Raw genomic sequence first — 16,111 nt, forward strand, 5'->3', positions numbered from 1 at the left:
TTTCATAATTTCCTTTCATAGAGGACTTCATAAGAGTTTTTTTTCTACTTCTATCATGTTTAATGTTCCAAATAGATTTTAAAAACTGGTTGAGTGCATATTACTTCTAGCTTCGGAAGATGCCATGTATATTTAAGAATGATTTAACTATTATAAATCATTTTGATGACTTAAAAAATGTCAGTACTGGGTTGTATATTTTAAAATAAATTTTATTAGTTTAATAAAAAATAAAAGATAAAAATAAAAATAAAAATAGAGTGACTCTCCTTTAATCTTCCCAAATGAGCCATGAAGGCTTGGAATAGTCTGGCAGTAGGCATCATGAGAATTCAATGCATAACCTGATGAATAATTTAATGTCTATCTATAATTTCAAGTCAGCAAAGTAGGAACTAAATTGTATAGCAATATCATTTTCTACTTTATCACTTTGTAGTTTTGCCCCTTTAGTCTGTCATGGGGTTTTCATTTTGTAGTTACCTGGGTAAGTAACTGATATTGTCACTATAGAATAACTATATAACTTTTATCCTCTGTGGCTGTTGCATACATGGTCAAACAGTTTGCCATGCACTATCTTGAAAGACAAATTTAATATATAGTGATGTTCATGATGCTTTTCCCAGTGCCTTGCTCTCTGGCTGGGATGACTTTGACTCATTTTGATTTTTCAAGGACCACATCACCATTCTCATTCTATTCTATAATGATATTCCCTTGTTCTTATAATTTAAGCACAATATGTATTTTATCATAAAGATTTAGAGACGTGAGAATGACTCACTGTGAGCAGTTAAGGACATTTTTTCTATGATTATATATAACTGAATTAGCTCAGTAAGTGTCAGTTTATTTGAGGATGCAAGGGCATGCATTCCAGCCTTGAAACAAAGTAACTTCTGAGAAATCATTTTTCTATTCTCTTGATATTTCTCTTTATAAAAGATAAGTCCAATTAGAAAGCTAAAATATTTGTAATGAAAATAAAAGTTCCATTTCGCTTGATTCACCACTTCATAAATGTACAGAACTCTCACATGAAAACCTAGTACTCTTAAACTGATTTTAATGCATAAAATAATAAATAAAGATCATATGCCCCAGTACAGGGGAACGCTAGGGCCAGGAAGTAGGAGTGGGTAGGTTGGGGAGCAGTGTAGGGTGAGGGCATAGGGGGCTTTGGGGATAGCATTTGAAATGTAATTGAAGAAAATATCTAATAAAAAAAATGTCCCTCCACCAAAATATATCTGTGGGACTGGAGAGATGGATCAACAGTTAAGAGCACTGACTGCTCTACCAGAGGTCCTGATTTCAATTCCCAGCAACCACATGATGGCTCACAACAAACTGTAATGGGGCTCAATGCCCTCTTCTGGGGTGTCTTAAGACAGCAACAGTGTACTTACATATGCAAAATAAACAAATCTTTTAAAAAATGAAAAAAAAAGAGATCTGTGGTGGTTTGAATATGCTTGGCTCATGATAAGTGGCACTCGTAGGGATGTGGCCTTGTTAAAAGAAGTATGTCACTGTGAAGGTCTTATTTTGAGGCTCAAGAAAATATATATTCTGATATATTTATTATATACTTATTATTATATTGGTCATGTTATTCCTTCACAGCAGTGAAATCCTAAGATGGAAGTTGGTCCTTCCTTCCATCTCAGCTCCAAACTTTGTCTCTGTAACTGCATCCATGGGTATTTGGTTCCCCATTCTAAGGAGGAACGAAGTATCCACACTTTGGTCTTCCTTCTTGAGTTTCATGTGTTTTGCAAATTGTATTTTGGATATTCAAAATTTCTGGACGAATATCCACTTATCAGTGAGTGCATATCATGTGAGTTCTTTTGTAACTGGGTTGCCTCACTCAGGATGATAGCCTCCAGGTCTATCCATTTGCCTAAGAATTTCATAAATTTATTGTTTTTAATAGTTGAGTAATACTCCATTGTGAAAATGTACCACATTTTCTGTATCCTTTCCTCTGTTGAGGGACATCTGGGTTCTTTCCAGCTTCTGGACTGCCCCACCCGGGGATCCTTCTCATAAACATCCACCAAACCCAGACACTATTGCATATGACAGCAAGATTTTGCTGACAGGACCATGATATAGCTGTCTCTTGTGAGGCTATACCAGTGCCTGGCAAACACAGAATCCGGTGCTCACAGTCATCTATTGGATGGAACAAAGGGCCCGAAATGGAGAAGCTAGAGAAAGTACCCAAGGAGCTGAAGGGGTCTGCAACCCTATAGGTGGAACAACAATATGAACTAATGAGTACCCCCCCAGAGCTTGTGTCTATAGCTGCATATGTAGCAGAAAATGGCCTAGTCGGGCATCACTGGGAAGAGAGGCCCCTTGGTCTTGCAAACTTCATATGCCCCAGTACAGGGGAATTCCAGGGCCAAGAAGTGGGAGTGGGTGGGTAGGGGAGCAGGGTTGGGGGAGGGTATAGAGAACTTCCGGGATAGCATTTGAAATGTAAATGAAGAAAATATCTAATAAAAACAAGAAAAAGAAAAGAAAAATGACAACATAAGGAGTGAAATTACACCCTTGAAAAAGCAAGAGAAAAAAAAAGGCAGAAGTTGGTACCAAGAGATTTGTGGAAAGCATAGTAGATCTGACCCTGACCTAAGGAAAGCCATTCCGATGATGCTCTCTCTCATCTGCTATGGGGTATCATAGCAAGGAAGAGATGCCTTCCACAGCTCTTCACCATATTGCCACATGTGGTGAGAGAGCTGGCCTGAGGTTATGAGAGCAGGAGAGCTGTCCCTGCCTCTTACCAGCTACAGCACTTGGGAGAGCAAGCCCTGCTTCTAGCCTGGGCAGCACAGTAGAGTTAACTCTGGTTTCATGGTTTCCAGGTGAGCCTGCATAAGAGAGCTAGTCCCATCACTTTTCTGGCAGGGGATGGGTGAGGAAGAGATGTCCTTCTTTATCCCTCCTCTCTTGTCACCCATGACAAGAGGAAGAACTGGCCTTATGGCCATGAGGATAGGGGATCTGACTCTGCTTCTGTCAGGTTGAACCTCTCAGGAGAGAAGGCCCTGATTCTAACCTGAGCATCACAATGGAGTTGGCTCTGGAGACATAGATGTGGGCAAGCCAAACCCAAAAGCATGACACCAGGAGAGCTGGCTCTTTCTCTTGTTGGTTGTGGAACTGGGTGAACTATATGGGGCAGTGCTGGAGAGCTTACCCTGGTGCTATGGGTATAGGTGAGCTGGCAGGTTGATTAACTCAGCTACTTTCCAGGCACAGATCCAGATCTTTGCATTTGCCCACCACAACATCAACCCTACATATGATCTGATGTAGCTTGTGAAAGTATTGGTCCTGTAGATCCAAATCTGTAGAGTCTCCATGACACACAGGCAACAAGAGGATACCCCAGAGGAGTCTTCATGAGGGTCCACTATGGACAGTTTAGTAGAAACCAGAGGCCCCAAAACAGACCAATGAATATTTGCAAGTAAAGAGATGTAGACAAAAGGGTATACTGTGATACTCACTACAGCTTCCAAAAGATTATTGTTAACATCATCATTGTCTTTAAATTTTATTTTATTTTTGGGGAGATTGGAAGAATAGAGAACATATGGAAGGGGACTAGGAGGTGACTGGGATTGGGATGTATGGTATTAAATTCACAAAGAATTGATGAAAAGTTAAAGAATTTATTCTTGGTTCTTGATATCTTTGTTTTTGTTTTATGAGACAAAGTCTCCCTATGTGTCTTTGAGAGGCTTGGGACTCATGGTGATCTCCACTTGTCTCTGCTTACCACAGTTCTTATTTCAAATATTATTAAAGATAAAAGTACTTTGTGTTATATCAGCCAGATATAAACCAAGCAAGGGTAAAAATTTAATAGTATTATCACTGGTATGTTGTCAGCATGCACACAGAAACCTATTCAATTTACATTTAAAGAACAGAGATTTTGCACAATTAACATACTAATTTGAAAACAAGTCATTAAAATAAGTATTTAGTAAAGAATATTTATCTTCATTGTTTTAAACTGCTACACCTATGCTTTCTACTTCCTTGTAATTCGGTTATTTTCTAAGTGTTTCATCTTAGTATATAGCTCTCTACATATTCCTAAAAATATAATACATTGCATATATTTTGTGTGCATTGTCCTAACTTGCACTATGCCATGGTTTGAATATGCTTGGCCCAGGGAGTGGCACAACTAGGGGTATGTCCCTGTTAGAAGAAGTGTGTGTCACTGTGAGAATGGGCTTTGAGACCCTCCTAGCTGCCTAAGAGATTTAATTTTTTCTTGTTTGCCTTCGGAACAAGATATAGAACTCTTAGTGCCTCCAGTCCCAAGCCTGCCTGGATGCAGCCATGTTCCCCACAATGGTGATAATGGACTGAACCTCTGAACCTGTAAGACAACTCCAATTAAGTTTTGTTCTTTCTCAGAGCTGCCTTGGTCATGGTGTCTCTTCACAGCAATAAAAACCCTAACTAAGACACACTGCAATTTTTATTTCCTTCAAATTTTACCAAAATGTTTGTGCATGTGTGCATGCATATATGTGTGCAATATAAATGTATGTGTGCATATGAAGGTAAAAATTGACCTTGCATGAGGTTCATCTGAGGTCTTATACTTTTTGTTTGAGACAGGGTTTCTCATTGACCTAGAACTAATCAGGTTGGGTAGGCTGTCTGGTCAGCGAGTTTCTAAGAAGCCTGTCTCTATCTCCAATCTTGCCATTTCTGAGAGTACAAGTGTAGGTCACCATGCCTGATTTTCATGTGGTTTCTGGGGGTTAAGCTTAGGTCTTCATACCTAAAACACAAGCATTCTATTGACTGAGCCATCTCTCCAGTTTGCCCCTCAAAGATTTTAGAACCTCAAAAGGAGACTGTCCCTGAATTCTGGGGACCAACCAATGGATTTGCACAAGTTGTCTCCCCGTTTCTTGCATTTGAGCACTCTCATGACCTCTCCTGTAGCAATTACTACCATGGCAGTAGGAAATACTTTACTATTGCTAGGTTCCAGGATTTCTCCCATATGCCGAACTGTTATCCAGTTTGTTGATGGAATGTTCCTGTACAAATAAGGAGGAAAAATATGTATTCTGAATATCCATGTTCAGTAAACTCATCTCCTTCAGAAGTGTAGCTTAATTGTTCCTCTGTCAGGTTTCTGAACCAATTCTTCATGAAGCAGTTCTTTTCATAATTTTCATTCTTCCAAGAATTCTCTTAAACTCAGGTAGGTGGCCTGCAGTCTGGGAAAGGAGAAGATTGAAGTGATATGCACTGCTGTATTCACAGTCATTGATATGGTGGGGTGTAAAATTGGACATAGATATGTACTGTATGATATTATGACTTATATGTCTACATCCATACATATACATACCTTTGTATATGTATGTATTCATGTGTGTGCTGGTGTATGTGTATATGTACAAATATATATAATATTACATACATTTATCATTATATTAAATATATTTATTACACTGTTATATTATTTTATAATATTAATATACTATATATTAAATATATTTATTAAATTTAAATAAAATTAAATTTAAATATAAATGTATAAAATATATTACAATAATGAAAGAAATGGATTTTTTTCTTTGATTTTTTTTTTCGAGATATGGTTTCTCTGTGTAGCCCTGGCTGTTCTTGAACTCACTCTGTAGACCAGGCTGGCCTCGAACTCAGAAGTCTGCCTGCCTCTGCCTCCCAATTGCTGGGATTAAAGGCATGGGTCACCATGCCTGGCCAAGAAATGTATTTGAGAAAGAACAATCATGGGTAAGTTTGGAAGGAGAAAATGGTTGGGAGAAAATGATGTAATTGTATTTTAATTAAAAAAAAAAACCTATCTTGAGCAGCCCCATTTCTGTTGTAGATGCTTTTACTCTTCAGGTTCCCTCAGTAGCTTTAACTTTCTTTTAAAAGCTGCCTCCATGTCTTTAATTTCTAAGAATATTTCAAAGTATATGGCAGATCTTTATTTTGATGTGAAATATCCTGGTCTTTCATAATCATATTTGGGGTAATGTGACTTGATCCTCAACAATTATTAATGTGTAAGAACCTAATAAAATAACTATGAGGAATACATTATACTACATTATTCACAGTATTCTCATTCTAACCTACCATAAATTATTTCTAAATCAAAGTGATCCATAGGAAAAATTCTTCTTGTGTGAGAGAAGTGAAAAGCCTTTTCCTTGAAAGAATATAGAATATTAAGACAATGTTAGTATTTTTAGAATAAAATAAATAGAATGAATTTCACTCATTAATTTTTAAGATAGTCTTTAAAAGTATTGTTCATAATATCTTGCTTGTCATATAAGTCTCATGTACAAAGGCTCCAAAAGAATTTCAAGATGAAATGAAAGTTATTAAAAGTATTATTAACTCTTATAATGGGCCTCTAGCGCCATGATTTATGTAATTATTAAAATGTGGGCCAGTTGGATTAAAATCATAAAAGAAGTTCTTTCCTTAAACTCTCAAGTATTTCAGTTATTGTTCATTTTCTTTATTCTAAGTGTCACAAAGACAATAATAACACATGAACATTTTATGGTCTAGTATTTTTTGGCCTACTATCCCTTATGCTATTGTGGCACTGGTCAACAAACAAAAACTGTAAATGCAAAATTAGATGTCAGGTCTACATAGCCACATTTAGAGAGGGCATCACAGGAATATGGATGAAAAGAGAAAGAAATGAAACAACACTTAAAACTGTAACAGTTTAACCACATAGATTTATCTGAAATTTCATACCTTTTGAATGACTTTTCTATGACCAAACACCATGACCAGAGAAGCTTATAAGAGCAACCATTGAATTGGATTATGTTTTCAGAGGGTTTAGAGTCAATGGTGGTGGTGAGCAGACACAGTGTCAAGAAGAGATGAGAGCTTATATCTTAATCCACAAGTAGAAGACAAAGAGGCACACTAGAGATGACATGAGTCTTTTGAAACCATAAAGCCTGCCCCAGCTGACACACTTTCTCCAACAAAGCCACACTTCCTAATCTTTCCCAAACAGTTTTACTAACTGTGGGTAAAGTTCTGAAAGATATGTTTCTATGAGAGCTATTCAAATCAACACATTTAGTGCAAGGCCTGTTAAAGTGTTGAATAAAGAGAAACAGGGCTGGAAAGATAGATCAGCTGAGGCGATGGATCAGCTGATAAACTGCTTGCTGTGCAGAATTTGATGCCCCAAACCCATACTTTTAAAAGGTGGTTGTGGTGTTGAGTTTATTATCCTAGTGTTCATGAGGCTGAGGCAGGAGAGTCCTCGAGATGGTTGGCCAGCTAGCCTGCACAAACTCGAATGTTGATCCTTTGAGAGTTTCTGTTTCTTAATACCAAGATGAGGGGGCTCTGAGATAACTCAGCAGAGAAAGGTGCTTGCTGCCAACCTGACAGTAATTTAAGTTCAATCTTCCACAGGGTGGAAAGAGAGAACTGATCCTGACAAGCACTCTTACCTTAACACAAACATTATGGTACAAAATGTAAGGAAAATTAAAACCAACCCCAACAGAAATTAGGATGGACTCTGCATGAGTAACTGCAACAAAGGCAGCCTTCCCATACACACAAACACACACACACACACACACACACACACACAGACAAGAGTTTCATTCATGGAAATGGATAAAAGACAGTTAATCTACCTACAAGCAAGCATGGTTAATGAGGAAGTCACTAAGGAATATCATAGTCCTCTCTGATGTCATTGCTGACATTAGATTGATTGGCCAGGAGAGATCTGCTTGCTTAGATTCTTCATGGCCTTCCTTCCCCCTGGTTATAGGAAAGAAACCTTCCTGGGATGTGGTCTTACAATTTGATGTTAGACCTGGAAGTTCAAGAATTTCTTTCTATTGAAAACATCAGGCTAGATAAATATTTCTAAGCTTTTGGTTATGTGGGGGAAGTCAGGGTACAACTTCTATTACTTACATTGGTAAATGAGCAATGCAGGCAAAAGCTTCTGAGCTCTCCAAAGATCTTTTAAAGTACTCAGTATGGCAAAGTATATCAGATTTTGAGGTGTTGTTTCTGAGCCCAACGCAGTCAGGAGGAACAGAAGAGGGGTTCCATGTAGATGGAGTGATACTTGGCTTGAAATCTCATGGTGAATAATGTGATTAAATAGAGGAGACGCAGAATCTAGGAACAAAGAAGCATGATGTGGCAACATTCCAACAGACACTATCAGTGAAATGTAAGTGCCTGAACAGCTGTAGTGCTTAATCTCCAGTGTTTACTTGATGAGATTTATAATCACTATGGAAACACACTGTTGAATGTATTTATGATGGTGTTTTCAGAAAGATTTAACTGAGAAAGGAAGGCTTACCCTGAATGTGGGCACCACCAACCATGGGCAGGAGATTGAGTTTGCATAGAAAGGAAAAAGCAAGCTGAGCACCAGCGTTCATCTCTCTCTCTGCTTCCTGAGTGTGATACAGTGTGAATTCACTGTGATGAACCTTGAGTGTGAGTCCTATTACACCCACCTTTTTTTGAGTTGCTCAGGTGTTTTGTCACAGCAATGAGAAAATAACTACTCCACAATCAAATTATCACACACATTCATACACAGTGGTATATACAGTTGCATTTACATGCACACATTCTCTCTCTCTCCCTCCCCCTCCCTCCACCCTCTCTGTCACAAACACACACACACACACACACACAAACACAACTGTATAGAGAAGCCACTGGGAATTTCCCATCCTATGTCTACCAGGCTCTTCTTTTTTATTCAGTTACACTGTATGTGATTGTAGGGGTGAATAACATCTTGACTCTGTCACTCAGGGTGGACTAAGTGACAGAATTAATGAAGGTGAGCCATGTGTGCATGTGCTGGAAGTTAGGAAGGCCTCTGGGAATGCTGAGCACACCACACAGACTCATCCATTTCATATCTCAATCTACCCTCCTCTGTTCCTTTTCCTTTTCTCTTGCCTGGAACATGAAAATAGTATCTAGAGGACATTCTGCTACCTGGCCAGCATAAAGCTGAAAGCCAGATACTAAGGGCTGTCAAGCAGGAGAACAATGCATAAGACACACAGGTCTCATTGTGGCAGCATGTAACTAATGGCATCTAATAGCCTGTAATGAAAATATAATCCTGGCAGTATATTAGTTCATAATTTTTTCAAATTTTCTAATCTTGGAGTATGATAACTTCCTGCCCAGGGACAAGTCAACCATGTAATGGATACTCAGAACTTCTGATGCACTTGGAACTGGGGGTACATTTTGCTAGAGATGTTAATATATGGAGGCTATATATGAAAGCATGTATCATTCTCTGTGGAAGGACTTTCATAGAGTGATCTACACATTGGCACTTTGTTAATAGTATTTCTTTTTTGCATATATGTTTGTGTGCATGTGAACATATACACAATCCACTAGAACTTGGTCTGGAAATCATAATTCAGCTAAGATGGCTTAAATTCTCCAATGCTAGGATCACAAGCATGTGCCACCACTAGCTTTTATGTAGGTTTTGGAGATGGACATCTGGTCTTCAAACTTACATAGCAAGTACCTTACTGATTATCACCCAAACCCACTTACAATTACACTAATTTGTTCATATATAAATATATTAAAATATATGCATATGTGTGTGTATTTATGTATGCTTTCACATGTATTATTACATGCAAAGGCATTCACAGGACAGCTTTTACAAGTTGTTGCTCCATTTCTGTAGGATCATGGAGTTTGAATTTAAGTTGATAGGATTGTGACAAGCTCCTTTAACCACAAGTCATTTCATCAGCCCTTTTTAGTATTCTTCCTAAGAACACTTTGTTGTAAGGATGTATCCTGACATACTGAGATGCCCTGGACCATCAGAAAGAAGGAATGACTTCACTGGAGGACATAACTCTACCCTTAGCAGAGTTCTCACATTAGTAACCATTTTTCATATTAATCAAATGTGTTCTCTCAGTAGTTTAATGTTTCTTCTATGTGGGGTAAAAGAACAGGACCCATTCTAAGGCTTATTTGGTACAGGATGGGGAAGCATATGCCAGTGGAGAGATTCAAACTGGCAAACCTTAGAAAGGCAGTTCAAAGGAGATGGCACCTGGCATCCATTTCAAATTTTTCACTATTAGTGAAGCTATTTTTTCCCTATGGAGGGTGGATGATGCTTAGGAAGGTTATTGCATGTGGCGTGGAGTAGGAGAGAGAACCAGCATTTCTGGGTTCACAAATCTGATTCTATTTCTCCCAAGAAACATCACAGTATCAACTCTATTACTTCTAGGGTGGAATCAATAGCTGAATTTCTCTTTCCTCATGGAAAGTAGAACTTTCTGCACCCTGTAGACAACATGAGAAGGCCCTAGGGCCTGGCCATGGTTTGCTTCTTTGTGCTCAGTTACTAGCTTAATGAATCATGCACCTTGAATCTCCCTCAGCAGAGAAACATAAAGCTGGCACAAGTAGCTGTTCCTCTATATACAGTTGAAACATTCATATTTTCTCTACTTGATATGACCATTTTTAGACAAAATAAAAAACAGCTGTGACCTGAATAATATATGCTTTCCAAAAGGGAATAAGGCCCTAAAGACAATATTTTGTTTTCTTTCATTGCTAAGCTACATTCCTCTACTCAGCTTTTGTGGACTCTCTCCCACAAGTTCTGATATACCTGAAAGTACAGGTAAGACAACCACTTCTGCTCAATTACCTGGCCAAAAAGAGAGCCACCTGGAGCCCACAGGACACAGAAACTGAGGAGAAGCCTGGGAGAGGATCCTTCAGGTTTCCATCTGAGCCTGGAGATAATCCTGCGCCACAGCTCTCCATACCCAAATTCTTCCCAGAGAGAACTTGTCTCCCAACAGTGCTGACACACAGGTTTACAGGAGAGACAAGCCACAGTCAGAGACAGCAATACCAACACTAATACCAGAGATTATCAGACGGCAAGAGGCAAGCACAATAAGCACATAAGCAACAGAAACCAAGGCTACTTGGCATCATCAGAACCCAGTTCTCCCACCACAGTAAACCATGGATACCCCAAGACACCAGAAAAGCAAGACTCTCACTTAAAATCACATCACATGATGGTGATAGAGGACTTTAAGAAGGACATAAATAACTCCCTTAAAAACAGAAGAGCACAGGTAAACAGGTAGAAGCCCGTAAAGATGAAACACTAAAATCCCTTAAAATATTACAGGAAAACACAACCAAACAGATGAAGAAATTAAATAAAATTAGCCAGGATCTCAAAATGCAAATAGGATCAATAAAGAAATCACACAGAGAGACAACCCTGGAGATAGAAAACCTAGGAAAGAGATCAGGAGTCACAGATGCAAGCATCACCAACACAATAAAAGAGATTGAAGAGAGAATCTCAGGTGCAGAAGATACCATAGAAAACATTGACACAACAGTCAAAGAAAATGCAAAATGCAAAAAGCTCCTAACCCAAAACATCCAGGAGATACAGGACAGGATGAGAAGACCAAACCTAAGGATAATAGGTATAGAAGAGAGTAAAGATTCCCAACTTAAAGGGCCAGTAAAAATCTTCATCAAAATTATAGAAGAAAACTTTCCTAACCTAAAGAAAGAGATGCTCATAAACATATAAAATGCCTAGGGAACTACAAATAGATTGGACCAAAAAAGAAATTCCTCCTGTCACATGGTAGTCAAAATACCAAATGGAAAAAATAAAGAAAGAATATTGTACTGGCTGGTTTTGTGTGTCAACTTGACACAGCTGGAGTTATCACAGAGAAAGGAGCTTCAATTGAGGAAATGCCTCCATGAGATGCAACTGTAATGCATTTTCTCAATTAGTGATCAAGGGGGAAAGGCCCCTTGTGGGTGGGACCATCCCTGGGCTGGTAGTCTTGGGTTCTATAAGAGAGTAGGCTGAGCAAGCCAGGGGAGGCAAGCCAGTAAAGAACATCCCTCCATGGCCTCTGTATCAGCTCCTGCTCCCTGACCTGTCTGAGTTCCAGTCCTGACTTCCTTTGGTGATGAACAGCAGCATGGAAGTGTAAGCCGAATAAACCCTTTCCTCCCCAACTTGCTTCTTGGTCATGATGTTTGTGCAGGAATAGAAACCCTGACTAAGACAAATATTAAAAGCAGTAAGGGAAAAAGGTCAAGTAACATATAAATGCAGAACTATCAGAATTACTCCAGACTTCTCACCAGAGACTATGAAAACTAGAAGATCCTGGGCTGATGTCACACAGGCCCTAAGATAACCTAAATGCCAGCTCAGGCTACTATACCCAGCAAAACTCTCAATTACCATAGATAGAGAAACCAAGGTATTCCATGAGAAAACCAAATCTACACAATATCTTTCCACAAATCCAGCCTTACAAAATATAGTAGATGAAAAACTCAAGCACAAGGAGAGAAACTACATTCTAGAAAAAGCAAGAAAGTAATCTTCTCTCATCAAACACTAAAGAATATACCTACACAAACATGATTCCACCTCTAATGACAAAAATAACAGGAAGCAAAAATCACTATTTCTTATTATCTCTTAACATCAATGTACTCAATTCCCCAATAAAAAGACATAGACTAACAGACTGGATACATAAACAAGGCAACTTGTAAAAGTAAGAGTTTAAAAGAATTACAGTTCCAAAGCATTAGACTCTAATGCCAGAAAACACACACACACACACACACACACACACACAGGCACACACACATGCACACACCAAAGGAAGCTAGCACAGCAGGTAAGATCAGATATCCTGATCCACAAGCAGGAGACAGAGAGCACACTGGGGATGGTAGGAGACTTCTGAAAGCCCAGATTTCCCTCAGGGATTATTCTTTTTCCACAAGGCTACAGCTACTAATCTTTCCCAAACAAGTCCACTGTGGACTAGGTATTCAAGCATATGAGCCTATGGGGGACATTTTCATTCAAATTATCACAAAATAATAAAACTAAGTTTTAGAATTAGAAATGGGTTTGACTTTTTTTAAAAAAAGGTTTATTTATTTGCATATTGATATGTCTGTGTGTGCAAGGGTATGCCTATATGCATGTTTGTGCTACTACTGTGTGTACGCACAAAGATTGAATGAGGATGTCAGATACCTGCTTATATTCTTCACTTACTTTTTTAAGGCAGGTTCTTTCTGAAATTGGAGCTTGAGTTTCTTGGCTAGGCTAGTAGTCACAAACTTAAAGTGGTCTTTCTGTCTCTTCTCATTCTGAGTTGGCATGTGTGGAATGTCAAACTTGTTAGATGCATCTGAGATAAGAACTCCAACCCTCACGATTGTGGAGCAAACTCTTTTAGCCACTGACACATTCCTCCAGCCCCCCAAAATGGCTATTTATTTATTTGTTTGTTTAAAGTCATAGCCTTTGGTAGGATAGGTATATCATGTCCATTTTTGGATATTGTATTTTTTTTTATTTTTAAGGCATTTTTAATTAAATATTTTCTTCATTTACATTTTAAATGCTAACCCCAAAGCACCCTATACCCTCCCCCTGCCCAGCTCCCCAACCCACCCACTCCCACTTCTTGGCCCTGGCGTTCCCCTGTACTCAGTCATATGATCTTCACAATACCAAGGGCCTCTCCTCCCATTGATTGTCAAATAGGCCATCCTCTGCTACATATGGAACTAGAGACACAGCTCTGGGGGGGGGGGGGGTACTGGTTAGTTCATATTGTTGTTCCTCCTATAGGGTTGCAGACCCCTTTAGCTCCTTGGGTACTTTCTCTAGCTCCTTCATTAGGGGCCCTGTGTTCCATCAGATAGATGACTGTGAGCCTCCACTTCTGTATGTGCCAGGCATTGGCATAGCCTCACAAGAGACAGCTATGTCAGGGTCCTGTCAGCAAAATCTTTCTGATATATGCAATAGTGTCTGGGTTAGGTGGTTGTATATGGGATGGATGCCCAGGTCAGGCACTCTCTGGATGGTCTTTCCTTCCTTCTCAGCATCAAACATTGTCTCTGTAACTCCTGCCATGGGTATTTTGTTCTCCATTCTAAGAAGAATCAAAGTATCCACATGTTGGATTTCCTTCTTCTTGAGTTTCATGTGTTTTACACATTGTATCTTGGAAATTCTAAGTTTCTTGGCTAATATCTGCTTATCAGTGAGTGCATATCATTTGTGTTCTTTTGTGATTGGGTTACCTCACTCATGATATCGTCCAGATGCATCCATTTGCCTAAGAATTTCATGAATTCATTGTTTTTAAATGCTGAGTAGTACTCTATTGTGTAAATGTACCACATTGTCTGTATCCATTCCCCTGTTGAGGGACATCTGGGTTCCTTCCAGCTTCTGGCTATTATAAATAAGGCTGCTATGAACAGAGTGGAGCATGTGTCCTTATTACAAGTTGGAACATCTTGGTATATGTCCAGGAGAAGAATTGCTGGATCCTCCTGTAGTACTATGTACAATTTTCTGAGGAACCAACAGACTGATTTCCAAAGTGGTTGTACCGATTTGCAATCCCACCAGCAATTTTGTATTAATGACAATGTCCTTTGCCTTAAGGAAGATTTGCAATTTTATGAGGTCCCATTTGTCAATTCTTACATCAAAAGTCATTACTGTTCTGATCAGGAATATTTCCCCTGTGCTCATATCTTAGAGGCTTTCCCCCACTTTCTATTCTATAAGTTTCAGTGTCTCTGGTTTTATGTGGAATTCCTTGATACACTTAGACTTAACCTTAGTACAAGGAGATAAGAATGGATCAATTCACATTCTACATGACAACCGCCAGCTGTGCCTGCACCATTTGTTGAAAATTCTGTCTTTTTTCCACTGGATGGTTTTAGCTCCCTTGTCAAAGATCAAGTGACCATAGGTGTGTGGGTTCATTTCTGGGTCTTCAATTCTATTCTATTGGTCTACCTGTCTGTCACTGTACCAGTACCATGTAGTTTTTTTTTTTTTATCACAATTGCTCTGTAGTACAACTTTAGGTCAGGCATGGTGATTCCACCAGAGGTTCTTTTATCAATGAGAAGTGTTTTTGCTATCATAGGTTTTTTTGTTATTCCAGCTGAATTTGCAAATTGGCCTAATTCATTGAAAAAATGAGTTGGAATTTTGATGGGGATTGTATTGAATCTGTAGATTACTTTCAGCAACATAGGCATTTTTACTATATTGATCTTGCCAATCCATGAGAATGGGAGATTTTGCCATCTTTTGAGATCTTCTTTGATTTCTTTCTTCAGAGACTTGAAGTTCTTACTATACAGCTCTTTCACTTCCTTAGTTAGAGTCACGCCAAGATATTTTATATTATTTGTGAATATTGTGAAGGGTGTTGTTTTCCTAATTTTTTCTCAGCCTTTTTATCCTTTGTGTAGAGAAAGGCCATTGACTTGTTTGAGTTAATTTTATATCCAGCTACTGCACTGAAGCTGTTTATCAGGCTTAGGAGTTCTCTGGTGGAATTTTTAGGGCCACTTATTTATACTAACATATCATCTGCAAAAAGTATATTTTGACTTCTTCCTTTCCAATTTCTATCCCGTTGACCTCCTTTTTTTTTGTCTAATTGCTCTAGCTAGGACTTCAAGTACTATATTGAATAGGTAGGGAGAAAGTGGGCAGCCTTGTCTATTCCCTGATCTTAGTGGGATTGCTTCCAGCTTCTCTCCATTTGGTTTGACAATGGCTACTGGTTTGCTGTAGATTGCTTTTATTATGTTTAGGTATGGACCTTGAATTTGTCATCTTTCTGAGACTTTTATCATGAATTGTGTTGGATTTAGTCAAATGCTTTTTCAGCATCTAACAAGATGATCACGTGTTTTTTTTCTCTGAGTTTGTTTATATAGTAGACTACATTGATGGATTTCCATATATTCAACCATCCCTGCATCCCTGGAATGAAGCCTTCTTGATCATGATGGATGATTGTTTTGATGTGTTCTTAGATTGGTTAGCGAGAATTTACTGAGTGTTTTTGCATGTATATTCATAAGGGAAATTGGTCTAAAGTTCTCTTTTTTTGTTGGGTCT

This window comes from Mus caroli, unplaced genomic scaffold, assembly GCF_978045245.1.
Source record: "Mus caroli unplaced genomic scaffold, Mus_caroli_1 scaffold_1, whole genome shotgun sequence".
Lineage (NCBI taxonomy): Eukaryota > Metazoa > Chordata > Mammalia > Rodentia > Muridae > Mus > Mus caroli.